The following is a 14,621-nucleotide window of genomic DNA, read 5'->3' as shown; positions in this document are numbered from 1 at the left end:
GCACTGCTCCCAGGCACGATCTGCCTTTGCTTGCTCACTGGGACAACACTAGAACTAAGGAGCCCTCCCAGATTTCTTACTCTCTGGGATAAGGTATGTCCCAGGACTTACACAGCTTTTTGGGGAAGAGGCCCTTGAAATACATCTGCATTCATCCTTGAAACAAATGAATTTGAATTCAGATCGGTTAGACTTTTCCAAAAGTGGAGAGCGAACACATGTGGGCACATTGTTATTTAGCAAAAGACTGCAAGCCCAGATTTTTCCATCACTATCATAACTGCATAGCAGCACTATTTATCATTTTTCCAGTTGCTGCATTCTGTTCCAATCACAATGAATTGCTAGGAAGGATCTTTGATAATAACTAGCCACTAAGACCTATGAGACTTCATTTATTATGGCATAATATACACATTACCTAACTTGTGTTGGACCATATGGAGAGCTCTCTGTTGAATTTGGCGTAGTTACTGGGGTGAAACAAGGATGAATTTTGTTCCTCATCCTCTTCAATTATGCCATAGATTGGATCATGCAGCAAACTCCAACAGATCATCTGGGCATAGCAATCAGCCCCGAGGACCACATCACTGATTTAGTCTGTGCCAATAAACACAGCACTCTGTGCGAAAACACTGACGGGAGCACAAGCGGTGCCGAGCAGCACTGATCCCTGGAGCAAATCAATAGGGCTTAACACTTACCTAAAGCTGAGGTCTCCTCTGCAAATGGGAGCAGTCTTTTCAGTCTGTCAATTGAAGGCAGAAAAAGGCTTTGCGAAGATCAGGCTTGTTTCTGAGCTTATAGGGAAGGCAGGTGATAAGATCAAAACTTATGTAAACCAAGGTCAGTGCAATCACTGCATTTGAAACTGCAGGGAATTTAGCTGCAAAGCTGAGCTCTGCCTGGATTAATCCTTTGCTAGCACAACCTGCGGTGTAAATAAGCTATACGATTATCCAATTGCTGCCTTTATGCATATGCACTCTCTCATGTACCTTCTTTCATCTCCCTATAAATATGTGTGTGGGCATATGCATGCATGTACATAGATATACCCACATACTCGTACATGCATGTGATGGGGTACAGGGGAAAGTTTTATTTAAGGTCGATTTACCAGATGATCTTTAAGGTCCTTTCCAACCCAAACCATTCTGTGATGATTCTGTGATTTCTTTTGGATCTTACACTTTGCCATCACTAACCCGGGAAGTTAAGAAACCTGGTTTTGCTGGTGCCAGGAATTCCCGTGGAGATCCATGGAGGTGATTTATTTTTTCCCCAGTGATGTTCAGAAGCCCAGTACCACTCAGAAATACTCAGCAGTCTCCAGGATTGAACCGTCTCAGTGCCTGGATGCTGCGTGCCACATTTACATCCCAATTGCTGTGCCTGCATTTAACTCTACCCCAAAACCTCCCAAACAAATAGACACTCTTTAACTAAAATCCCCTTTTTTGTATATAAGGACTAACAGAACATGACATTTATTATTCAAGAGAGGTGGCAAACGAATCAAGACATTGATTCAATGTGAATAGGCAGTATACGATCCCCTTCTCCTGCCTCGGTGCTGCTCTCTCTCTCAGACATAAATAATAGAACGGTTCCCATTCCCATTCCATTATCGCTAATAATGAGTATGGGTAAAGCCTACCATGTCCCTCGAAAAAGGCAAGATATAGCTATGCTTATGGGTGATTATTAGAGGATAAAATAAAAAGATTGATGCCCCCCAAAAAAGTCTAATTAGTGTTAGTCTATTGGAGAGGAAGCTGAGCATGCTGCTCTAGCACTGCCAAATGAAATTAAGGCCCAATTATTGATAAATGAAGAGTGGTTTGTGCTGGAGCCTGGCCTGGAGTCGAGGAAATACATCTGTCATTTGGCCTGCACAGAAGTCATTCATGTGTGACATAGCATCCTGTGCATTTATCATGCATCTGTAGATTTTTGTTTTAATTCAGTTAGCTGTCTAACTAGATTCGGTGCTGGATGCCTCGCATGTAGTCAGAATTTGGACTGACAGATGCAATTCAAGTCTGAAATGGTGTGTGACATGACTAGCTATCCTGCATATTAATTATTATTGAAACCATTGCGGCCAAAACCTACACACTAATGGTCTAATTTGTTATCAGCTTTTGTGGGTTTTGCGTTTAACAATTGCCTGGTGGCTGCAGGGCAGGTAAGAGCAAACCAGATCAATGGCCCATTGTTGGTAAGTGCCCTTACTATTCCCACAAAAACGGGAAGCGGAGCTGTTTGAAACAATACAATGAAGGTCCCTCATTTCCCCATTCTGCAAAGGCTACAAATTCTATAAACGAGATAAGTGGGGTCAGGAGCTGAGCTGTCGGATACACTGTTCATAAAACTTAAATTGGTGAAATAGTTTATTAACTCCATTGTCAAATGCAAATGGAAAACAAACATTTGTTAAGATGGTAAAATTGCAGCGCCGATGAGATTGTTCTGACGCCAGTTTGGTGCAGTCAGCTGTGAGACTTATTTATCCTGTCGCACTCAAGTTTGATTTAAAGTTCATGTAATTTCATCATCATATTGTGGGGAGAATTGAAAATAAATGTCACCTTCAAGCGGAGAGAGCTAATGGAGTTTTTCAGAAGTTCTGAGAAAACATTATGTCAGGGACAGCTGAGGAGACCTTCGCCCGGACCACCTCGGTGCGGCAGCCTCTGGTGTGCCCTGCTGCCTTTGCCAGCCTGTTCCCTTTCTCCCCGCATGGAGCCACAGAACAGGTTGGGTTGGAAGGGACCTTAAAGGTCATCTAGTTCCAACACCCTGCCATGGGCAGGGACACCTTCCACTGGACCAGGTCGCTCCAAGTCCCATCCAGCCTGGCCTTGACGTGGCTTTGAGCTGCCTGTCCACGTGGCTCTGGCAGTCATAGAATTGTGTAGGTTGGAAAAAAAAATTAAGATCATCAAGCCCGGCACCGGAACCTTACAAAACCTTGTCATGTGGTTTTTTTCCCTTGCTTCTGTTTGCATGGGCTGTGCCAGCCTGACTTTAATGTGCTCAGCCTTACTCCAGGGATGAGGGAAGCTTTGCTGCACGTTGCACGTTCAGAGCACCCGACGGAGCCCCTTTTCCCTGGCACTGCCTGGCCGGGGCACAGCAGCACCCAGGCATGGGGTGCGCTACCTCCAGCCAGTGCCCCAGGGAAGGCACCTCACCAAGGGAGGGTGGATTTTGACGAAGCCCTCCCTGGCAGGCTCAGCAATGCCTGTGGGACAGCATCGCCTTGTACAGCCCCAGCGCCTGCCAGCCCCACAGAGTGACTGAGCGCAGCCACCCAGCTGCCACGTGGTGTGCGTGCTCCCAGTTTCCCTCCTGAGGCACTCACTCCCCTCCACTGACTCCAGACACACACAGCCAGGCTCTGCAAACGCCTGTGGCCAAAGCTATTGGTTTCAGAGGGGCCAAAATACCTTGTGAGGATCTGGGGCTTGAGTGCTGCTCTGCTTGGCACTGCGACACGTGGCGATCACTTCTTGAAAAGCAAATTTTCGAGACAGGCACCTGATATATCGTTGGAAACTAGGCTGCTTGCTGTCACAGGTGTCAATGCTGAGCTGTTTCTGAAGGACCCAGTGAGAGCTTCGCCCTATCTTTTAATACCCAAACATTTTTGGAAATCTGCCCCAATTCTAAGTAGGGCAGAAAATGTCATAATCTGAAAGAGCTGTAAATCATTTCTCTAGACAAGCAGCAAAGTTTCCACAGGCACCATATGATTCCTAGCCCTCAGCCCTATTTAAGCAAGGCTGCAGATTGCACCCCAGCGTTGCATGCGGGCTGGCCACAGTCACTACTGGCCACTGCCACACCACCGCCAGCACCGGCCACAGCTCCCGTTGAGAAACCCTGGGCATGGGGCATGGGTGCCAGGCCAGTGTAGCCAAACCACACTGCAAACATCAGGTGCATCTGGTCTAGGAACTGCTCTGCCAGCAGAGCTCAGCCCAAGGGTGACAAAGCACTTAAATCTCCTTTCAGTGCTTAAAGCGGGCTTGCAGGAAGGATGGGGACAGACTTTAGTAGGGCCTGTAGCGATAGGACATGGGCTAATGGTTTTAAACTATAAGAGGGGAGATTCAGACTAGATAGAAGGAAGAAAATGTTCACGATGAGGGTGGTGAGGCACAGGCACAGGTTGCCCAGAGAAGCTGTGGATGCCCCATCCCTGGTTGGACGGGGCTCTGAGCAACCTCATGTGGTTGAAGATAGTGCCTGTCCCTGGCAGCGGGCTCAGACTAGATGGTCTTTAAAGGTCCCTTCCCACCCAAATCCTTCTGTTATTCTGTAACTGTATGATAAACCCTTCTCATTGCAGAATGAGGTGCTCAGTGGTGGGACTGTGGTGGGGTGCCTCCGTCGAGATGCTTGGATTTCCCTCCAGTTTGGTGCTACAGCACTTAAACCTTTTGCTTCCCTTCAAACTAATCCAATTCATTCTTCACAGTTAAGACTCTTGCAAATGAGATACTAATAGAATTTGCTACCTTGGACTTACAACGTTTCAATCAGTATTAGAGATGCTGAAAACTCAAAAAAAAAAAAAAAAATCCTTTCTGGAATGTGTTTCTCCTTGTGACGTTTATCTGAGTTCCTCTGAAATGGAAATCATGTCACTAGCTGCTATTTTATGTATACTGCACACACCGAGCAATACTGCGCCTCCAATACAGGCTAAATTTCAAATATTAAAAATAACAATGAAATAAAATTCCACTTACTCATCCTAACTCAATTTGGGGCCACCAACATAAGCCAGCTGCCATATGGAGATGTGTTAGCTACTTCTGCTCAGTGACGCAGCATTTCGGCGGGGCGGGAGGCAGCGGATGGGGGGCAGCCCCCCGCGGAGCCAGCCCCTCGGCCATGCTGCAGCCAGCCCACACGGGGCCAGCGCTGGCTCTCACCCTTCCCCATTGCTTGCTGCAACCCCATGCACGCTCTCTGCTGTCTCCAGCAGTCCAGGATGATTTTTATTGATTTTTATCAATTTTTATCACTATCCTTCCTTTTGCTTTGGCACAGTACCAGCCACCTTTTCGGCACAGCTGCTGCTGAGGGCACTCAGCCCTGTGCCCCCCAGCACCCGCTTGCCCCGGAGCTCAGCCAAGTGAAGGGCAGGACGTGGTCCACTTACAGAGGGATGCCAGGGATGCAGAGCAGCATCACAGGGTGCAGAGCTCGTGCCGTGGGAGAGGAGCAGAGCTGGGAGCAGGTCTGAGCCCACTGTGCCTCTGCCTCCCCAGGGCACCCAGAGGCACTGAACAAGCTGGCGTTTGGAGACGCAGGGTCTGTGCCCACGCCAAGTGCCAGGGCTGAAGCCAGACAGGATGGCTGAATGGCTCACACATGTCCTTGGCACCTGGGTGATGTGAGGACCAAGCAGAATCCAGCCTGACACTGCAGAGGAGCTCAGCTAACCTTGCTTGTCTCCTCCGTGCTGTTCCACCTGCGCTGTGACCCTGTAACTTTCACAGAAAAGCAATCTTTGCTGCCAACAACAGTTTTGTGTTTACAAAAGAATATGCAAAGCAGCACTAAGTAGAGAATGACATTTTCTCCCTCACAAAGAGACAGATTTCCTTGCACTCGCTTTATGCATAACTATCCACATCGCAGTGAGCGGCGGGGCTGGCTCAGTGCAGCCAAGAAGGGTGCTGTCACCCACCGGCATGCAAGGGCCCTGGCTTCTCCCAGCCCCAAGATGCTTTTCCTGCAAGAGCATGCTGGTGTGCGCCCAGCAGCATGTGGACATACTTCAGGTGCTGCACAGGTCCTTCCATGAAGCCACAAAGCTGCATCTCTACTGTGAGCATCATCCCAGCGGTGTTTGCAGACCTAACATGCTGGGCTTCCCCCACGGGACCCGATCCACTGTGCTTCTTACCTCCAGGCTGCAGTGTGGCGGAGCAGGGCATTATCTATATCCAGAATAATTGCAGCTTGCTGCCAAAATCAGGCAGCCCATGAGCAAGCAGCCTGGGCAGCTCCTTGGAGCTTTGCAGCTGCAGCAGTGCAGAGGGTGGGTGGTGCAGGTGGAAGATGCCGGTACCCAGCAGAGGCACACGAGTTGATCTGCTGCAGGCAGCTGCTGCTGCAGAGACCCTTCTCTCAGCAGAAAGTCGTGTGTTACTGAGGATGACTGAGGAACTGGCATCATCAGGAGCCTCCTTTACAGCTGGACCCATGCAAGCACTATGCTTGGTCGCTAGAAATCAGAGATGTGCTGAGCTCCCCTTTGCATCCCAGGCACCCCCCTCCTTCAGGCACTGCCCATTAATCAAGGGTAAAGCTATAACAAGGGTGTTGAAAATAAGGTCACAGATACCTGAGCATGATGCTGACTGGTTGCATGCACTGACTGACCCCACAGTCCTTCCCCAGTGCCTGAGCAGAAGGTACTACTGGCCTCCAGGCTGAAGGTGAAGTCCAAGCAGACACAAGGGGTAACTTTATCCCCAGTCTGATAAGGAGTTTTTCCAAAAGAAAGTTCCTAAATCTGGTAAGGGCTCAGTGCTTCCCCACTCAGGAGAAGGAGTCGGGCTCCATCCATGGCACCAGGAGGGCACAGGAGGAGGAAAAGTCACCACAGATCACAGCACAGGAATGCGGCCACAGCTCCTCACAGGGAGGAAGGGCAGAGGAAATACCTCACCAGCACATGGAGGAAGATGCTTTTGCATCTGTGAAGCGTTGTCTGTTTTCTGTGTTATATTTATGTAGTGCTTGTAATGCATTGGTAAGTCCATACCACGCCTTGCCAGCTGCATTGCACGTGGCACATGGCATCGTGTCTTGCCACTTCCTTTCCTTCCCACTTGTGATTACAGAAACTGCTCAGGTTTATTGGCATAATTAAAATCCACATGGGATATTAATACTTTGCTGAGAGTTCTATTCTCGCTTAGTTTTCATCCCAGATTTATTTAGGCACCCTAGTTTTATCCTACAGGGAATCAAATTTATTTGGGGCTTTCCCTTGCTGGCACAGATATACATTTTAGTACACGGATGTGGCGTGCTGTCACTGGAGCAGCATAAAAAGGTTTATGACACAAATCACACTGGAAAGCCTCCTTTGCTGCACTGGCAGAAATGCAAAGTTCACCTTGCAGCAGACCTGTTCCTTTTTTTTCTACTTTTTTTAGACCACCCTTAGGCACAGCTACATGTGCTTAGTGACACCACACACGTGCAGGGAAGGAAAGAGAAGATCCAGGGGGGGTCCCACTGCTGGATCACCCCTCAGTGCACCTGGACCTCGCCCATGCACCCACCATCCTCACCCATCCAGGCTGGCAGAGCCCCTCCTAGAGCCTCTGCAGGGGGAGATGTGCAAAGGTACTTAAAGGATGGAGGTGTCACTGGAGGGCAAGGGCCGCTGGCTACCAAACTGCCTGACCTGCTACAGAAATCCCAGGGTTTATATTCAAGGCTTATATTAAAGGCTTCAGCCTTTAGTTTGGCCTAGTCATAGGAAAGTGCAGCTGTATGTTAAGGAAGTGGCTGCCACAGTATGGCCAAGCTGTCTTTAAAAGAGATCTAATACAAACATGGAATAAAAGGAGGAAAAAGTTGTGTTTGTTTTTTGTTTTTTTTTTTTTTAGGTACATCAATAAAATTATTACTTTTTTTTTTAAAAAAAAAAAGAACACAACAACCCACTCAAGGAAAATAAATCCAGGAAAGCTGAGCTACAGAGGCACAACAATAGCTGGAGGGCTGAGACCTTGTAGAGAAAGCTTGTGCCCAAAGTAGGGTTTTACAGTGAGTTTTAAACCACTTTAAAATGTCAAGTTTGGTTTTTGACATGGTTACGTTTACCCCATAAAAATAAAGTGATTTGAAGACCCTTTGGGGCCCTGGAACAGCTCCCGCTCTTGCTATATAGACTGTGCTTCACATGTTGGTTTAAGCTGCTTATTGCCTTTTATGATACTCTGGTTATTAGGTTAGATCAGCAGCACTTCCATTAAAAACCTCTATTGATCATATGCAATACCTGAATGGTCGGTAGCTTTTATGTGAAGAGAATAAATGATATACTTGTTTCTAACCGTTAAACTATAGGGTTATCAGGGGACTGAATAACTGCCCTTAATACAGCAATTATTTTTGCAGGTACAGTACTTGGTAATGTTTAAGCATAATTACCTAGTAATCTGGTATTTACTACGTAACTGCAAAGTGTAATATTTGCACCTTGTAAAATAAAACAGGCATTTAAAAATATTTAATACTTTCTGGCTTTCCTTTGTGTCTCTGCCTGCGTTTTCCCCACAATGCAGCATGTTTCCTTTCCCCAACCCCCCCAGGACTGGGACCAGGCTAAGCGATGGGCAGAGCCGGTAACTCCGGGGGCTCCATCCCACCCCGCTCCCGACCAGGCTGCTTCTTAGAGATGCTACCGCCTGGCCATAAGTCTGATGCCCATCACCCCAGAGCTCGGCAGCGGCAGAAGAGGTTCTGTGGGGATTTCCATCCCCTGCCTCCTTGGCAGCTGCCTCCCACAGCGGGCAGGGCAAGGCTGGAGCATCCTGCTGCCAAGGGATGCTCTGCAGAAGGATGGCTAAACTGCCACACGCTGTAATGTGTTATGATATAGATCAGCTGTTGTTTTCCAGTCTCAAAGGAAACCTTGTGGAATCTTATTCCTTTGACTGTATTAAATTATCTGCAAATGTTGTCCTTTAAAAACAAACTCAAGGCCCTTTCACTGGAACACTAAACATGGATCGTGGGGACGGTGAAATCTCTTTAAAGCGATCATTTCTTTGGATATTTGGTTTACCTTTAGTCTTATAACAAAGTAAATTAATAAATGAAGGGTTAGGAGAATTGTTACTATAGCAATCCCCATGGTAACATAAAAAATGCCACAAACACTCATCTTCAGAATACAGCTCCTGGGAGAGCACAACTCAGAGTAAAATGCAGGGATGGGTTTTCATCTCGATGATACTAAATTTAGCAAAATTTCAGTTGTCTTTTAAATTACACTCAGGAAAAGTTAATGCTCTCAAACAAAGCAGAATATCTTGAATATCTGTAGATCTCGGAAAAGAAGACTCTTGCCTCACTAAATCCTGGCGAGCATATTGCTTTAGAAAGTGTTTCTGATTTGAAACTGGCTTTGCAATGGGGATGCTGCTTTTCCTGGTGAGGAACCAGTGTTGTCCTGGGGTCCTCTTGCACCGCGGTGGCTCTCCACAGGGTTTGCACACCCCCTCAGCTGTGAAACAGCATAGTGAACATCAGTGCAAGTCATTGCACTCACGTTGGCACCACACTCACGTTTTTCCTCAGTCTCCTTGTGTCCCTGCAGAATGAGAAGGTACTGGGGCTATTCAACTCTTACCCTTCAGAAGGTGGAGCAACCGGCAAAAGCAGGGTCCAAGTTTTGACCCCAGGATGAAATAAAAGATGTGGGGAATCCTGGAGTGAGTGGCTGAACCCATGGCTGGGTGAACTCCACCTTTCAGGGCTCCCTCCCTCTCTGTAAATGCCTTCACAGTTGGGCTTACCAAGCTCTGCTTTGTCTCTGAGGTACACGGCACAGCCCTTTAAGGATAAAACCCTGGTATTTCTGACAACAGGAAATATTTTTCGATTTCTCCAGCAAACTGTGATGGGTTCAGCCGGCACAGAAGCAAGGGAGGGCAGGGAGAGGCAGGGAGAAGCATCCTTTTACACTGAAAAGCTGCTAGAAAGGACCTTGGAGCAAAAAAGTCTAAGAAGCTCTGGATGTTCCCTGAAGGTGAAGCAACCGAAAAAGAAGAGCCAAAAAATTTACTTTTCCCATAGCACCTCCCCATTTTCCCTGCAGAAAAGTTGAGGCCCTTTAATAGGGATTTGAACCACCGGAGTCAGGCTACAAAAATGCAGGTTCGCTCCTCCACACACGGAGAAAACACACAGTTTATGCCAGTTTTTAAAGCAAAGCGCTGCTGGAGTGCTGCTATTTCAACCCAGGTGAAATGATGTGGAGGTTAGATGTCACTAGTTATATGGTATTACAGCAAGTTAGAAGTGGCATATTAAAAGAATAAAATGAGGATTGGTGTCTCTGTGCACAGAAACAGAGAGGGATGCAACAGGGTGGGGACGAGGGCTCCCTTTGCAGCTCTGCAATTGAAGTGTTTAAAGAGCAAAGCAAAGAACGGGCTGCAAGGGTCAGATCTGGATAACAGCCACGTTCTGTGTCTCAGCATCCGTTCAGGGATAAATTTGGCTCTTAATCAGGGCTGACAATTAGGCCGTACGGTTAATATTTTTACAGCTGTTTTATTAATAACACATACAGAGCATCCAGCCAGGATTTGTTGGAGACACCTCAGGAAAATGAATGATGTAAATAACAGATGGATGCAGAATATTCTTACAAACAGGCATAAAGATATTCCCATCTTGTTTAGAAGGAATTTAAATAGACAGATTGTAGATAAACAGGCAAACTGAAAAGAGGCAAGAGTGGAAATGGGAATTGATACAGCACAAAGGCGCCTGGGAAGCCCACCGAGCGCTCGGGATGCCAGTGCCCACAGGGATGCTCATGTGCCCCCCAGGAACAGCCCAGCCAGGGGCACTGCACAGGCAGCATGAGGACGGGGTCCTGCGGATGCATCCATAGCCCTGTGCTGGCCCCTCAAACCCCCACGCATGCATCTGCTCCCATGGGTGTTGCCTGCACCCAGGTGGCATCATGCTCTGATCATCCTTGGATTGTGCTGCACAACCTTGAGTTGCATCATGCCCACCCTATGTAAATTAATGGTGTTTGCCATTGCTACACACAACAATGGAATTTAGTTTTTACTTCCCAAACATTTCAGATGCTTTCTGTAGCTGTGTTTTACACTGCATTTTTACCGTGCAGAGCAGGTTGCAGTCAGGATCCAAAACCCCGAGGGCATGTCCAGCTCTGCAGCTGCCCAGGTCTTGGCATCCCTTTGCACGGGTGAGTGCCCCAGGAGAGCCAGCACGGCACGGCCCCACCACGGCCCCAGAAGCCTGGGCTGGGCTGACTTTCAAAGCCGCCACCAAGGTGGGGTCTTCCTCAGGGGGGAAATGCTGCCAGAAGACAGAAGCTAAGGTTGTGCGGTGCCTTGCCTGCACATCTCCCTCCCCAGCCAGCCTGGATTCACTCACTCAGTCTCACCCACAGCTCCCCATCCTGGAAATGGTTAGAATGAGGACAATTTCAACATCCTTGCAATGATTTTGCTTTTAAATCTTAACTCTGCTCTTACATGGGTTTAGTTCTCTGAACCTCATTGATTTTTTGTACACAAGAGTAAGCAGAGAGAAGGGCGTGGTGGATGTAATGGAGTGAAGATTTGCAGTTTCGACAAGGTGCCTCACCAGAGGCTGCCACAGGCAATGCCCAGCCGAAGGGTAGTGGACGTGGTGCTGTAACAGCCATTTACAGGGGCCATCAAAACAAAGATACACCCACAAAATAGATAATTCAATAGCTTCTTTTAGAATAACTATAAATTCTGAGCTTTGTGGCAGAGAAATGTCACTCAGAGATCAGTCATTAAAAAAAAAAATATATATTTATCTGCTTAGAGGTTTGCATAGCAGCACTGTGTAACTGCTTCCAGCACCTTGCAGCATGCTCCAGCCCCGCAGGATGGTGCTGCGTGGCTCCCCAGCACAGCCAGCACGCTGCTATTGAGGAATACATCGTCCCCTGAGTGCCTGGAGTGAGCACAGAGGCAGCCAGCCTGGCAGAAGGAAGCCTTTTACATACACAGGTGTATAGTGTGTGTGGGTGGGTCTAGGCATTTGCATAGGTATAGTGCATTTATAAACATATACGTACTAACATATGTATGTGGGAAGCATGGCAAGAGGTGAATGCAGGTGGGGAGGAGGCACAGGGGCACCTTGGGCATGGGGCGAGCCAGGGGAGAGGGCATCTCCCACCCTGTGCCTTTTGCAGCTGGAGTAAGCGTCCCTGAGAAGGTAGAGCATCTCAGAGGGGACACAGGGAGTGAGGGGCTGCCACTGTCACCTCCAGCAAAGCCACTCGAAGTTTGTTGCTTGAGCTTTCATTTGGTAAGCAAACACTACCACTGCCACCAACCATGAGCCAAAAGGAGCAATTTTTTTGGCAAAACCACATGAAGCACGACCTGCCTTGTAAGCATGTGCCACCCCCCCGGTTAAGGAAGGAGGATCGGGTGCAGGCCTGGAGTTCAGCACATGAGCAAGTGCTTTGCTGAGCTGTGGCTTTGATTAGTGCATTTCTTGGGGCAAACAGCTGCCAAGTATAGTGTGTACAATACGCGGTGTTAAACATCACTAGTGTATGATACACTAATGGTTTGTGCATAAGTGGTAAAACAAAATCATTTGGTGCCAGTAGCCAGTGAATCATATGGATTTGCAGTTGGATTTATACATTGGGATTTTCTTTGGAGCTTTGCAAGCAGACCCGATGGATAACAGCTGTAACCGATTGCCGCTGCTGAAGCCCTGGTTATCCAGCGCGTAATGCAGCCTGAAGGGCATAAAACCGCAGCAATGGCTGGAGGTGGGCAGCAGTACTGGGCAAGTCACGTCCATCACACGGGGCTGCCCGTGGCTTTGAAGAGACCATTGGCAGGGCCATGCCCAGGGATAGAAACGCAGAATCATTTAGGTTGGAAAAGATCTTTAAGATCATCAAGTCCAACTGTTAACACAGCACTGCCAAGCCCACCACTAACCCATGGCCCTAAGTGCCCCATCTACACTTATTTTAAATATCTTCAGGGATATTTAAATCCACCACCTCCCTGCGCAGCATGTTCCAGTGCTCGACCACCCTTTCTGTGAAGACATTTTTCCCAATATCCAACCTAAACCACCCCTGGTGCAACTTGAGGCTGTTTCCTCTTGTTATCTGGGATAAGAGACCAACCCCCACCTCGTTACCACCTGGATGAGGCCACACATCCACCCTCGTGGCTGGCCAGGTGCTGCCAGACCGGCTCTGTGCACCCTGGAGATGGGACCTGCACAGTGTGGGTGCCATGGGCAGGGTTTGTCATCACCTCAGAGCTGCTGCAGGTCCAGCAGCCACAGAAAAATGTCCTGTTCTGCTGAGAATGCATGTGAAAAGAGGACACGCCTTGGGAGAAAAAACTCCATGAGCTTATTCCTGGCTTTTACTGATAAGCATAGGCAAATATTCCTGGTGCTTATCACCCCTGTCTGATGAGGTACTTGTTCTATACAGCTCATGCACTCTGTGCGGGCCACTTCCAGGCTGAGAGTGAGCCCAAGAGCATCACTTCTCCCATCTCCCTTGCTGGGGGCTGCCAGCGGTGCAGGTTAGTACTGCACATCGCCGGCTGTATCGGACATCCCTGTCAGAAACACATCCTACCTGGGGCAGGGGGGATAGTTCCTGCTGTTCCCATTTCTGCAGGACCCTTAGTGCAGGGCTTTGGCACCAGGGTGTGCATGATGGACCTCGGATCCTGCTTGTGGTAGGGAAATGACTGCAGCAGCCCCTGCTCGTGCCTCGGCAAAGGAGCCCGTCCCTGCACATGAGAATTTTGCTGTAGAGAGAAGACGGGAGCAGTCTTCAGCGGAAGAACTGAACAGAAAATATGGCAGCAACTTTTGAGACTTGAAATGAATGCAACCTGCTCCCAGAGCCTTTAAGCCCTGGCCCTGGTAATTATATCAGCATATGTCCCATTATAATGCTTACCAAGACTCATCTTAAAGTCAGTAGTCTTTTCTCACTGTTGCTGTTTTCAAAAGGCATTTGCAAAGGCCCAACCGGTGTAATGGTTAATAAATTCCTTCTAGTTTTCAGGCTAAATTTGTTCAGTGCCATTTATTGTTGTGCCAATGTTTTTTTTTTTAATTTAATGGTACCTTTCCTTCTGTAGCATTTACCCCTGCCACACTTACAGGCATATTCCTTCACCCAGTTTTCTCCCAGGAGGGTTTTCCCTTCCTCTGCCCATCCTAGCTGGGCTTTGCTGCCTGTTCCTCCCTCCCTTTACCTTTGCTGAGCTGCCTTTTGCAGAGGCAGCCTGGCATGCAGGGACACTGCGGTGCCTTTCTCCCCTGCAGTGAGGACAGCATCCCCTGTTTTCTTAAGTTTTCTCACAGGTCTTTGCAAGGCAAAGCATTTTCTCAGAGGCGCAGCCTCTGGAGCCCTGGGATTAGATGAGAATTTCTGCTCTTATCTCTGGATAAAGGAAGTTTCCAGTCCTTGGCTTGCAAGGAGAGGCTGGAAAGTATGCCTCGATGTCCTCAACAACAGGTAAACAAACTGCATGAGCTCAGTGCTGAAAAATACTGCTCTGTGTTTGGGAAAAAGTCCAGAGCAAGCAAGTGCCAAAGTAGCTGCAGAAGGTGCAGGGTGCTCACTCGTGCTCAGCTGTCCAGGCTGCAGCAGGGCAGAGCAGCACATGTGTGAGGAGGCATGCTCTTGGCGCTGCTGGGTGAGCATGAGTCCTACATGCAAATACACTGGGAAGTTAAATATTGAACAATGTTTTGTTTACTGAGCATATCTTTTCTATTAAGAGTTGGAAAGGCTTATAGACAAGGGGTAAGAATTG

The sequence above is a fragment of the Falco punctatus genome, assembly GCF_963210335.1.
Source record: "Falco punctatus genome assembly, chromosome: Z".
Classification (NCBI taxonomy): Eukaryota; Metazoa; Chordata; class Aves; order Falconiformes; family Falconidae; genus Falco; species Falco punctatus.
The sequence above is the reverse complement of the archived record's forward strand: the minus strand, read 5'-3'. Positions refer to the sequence as shown.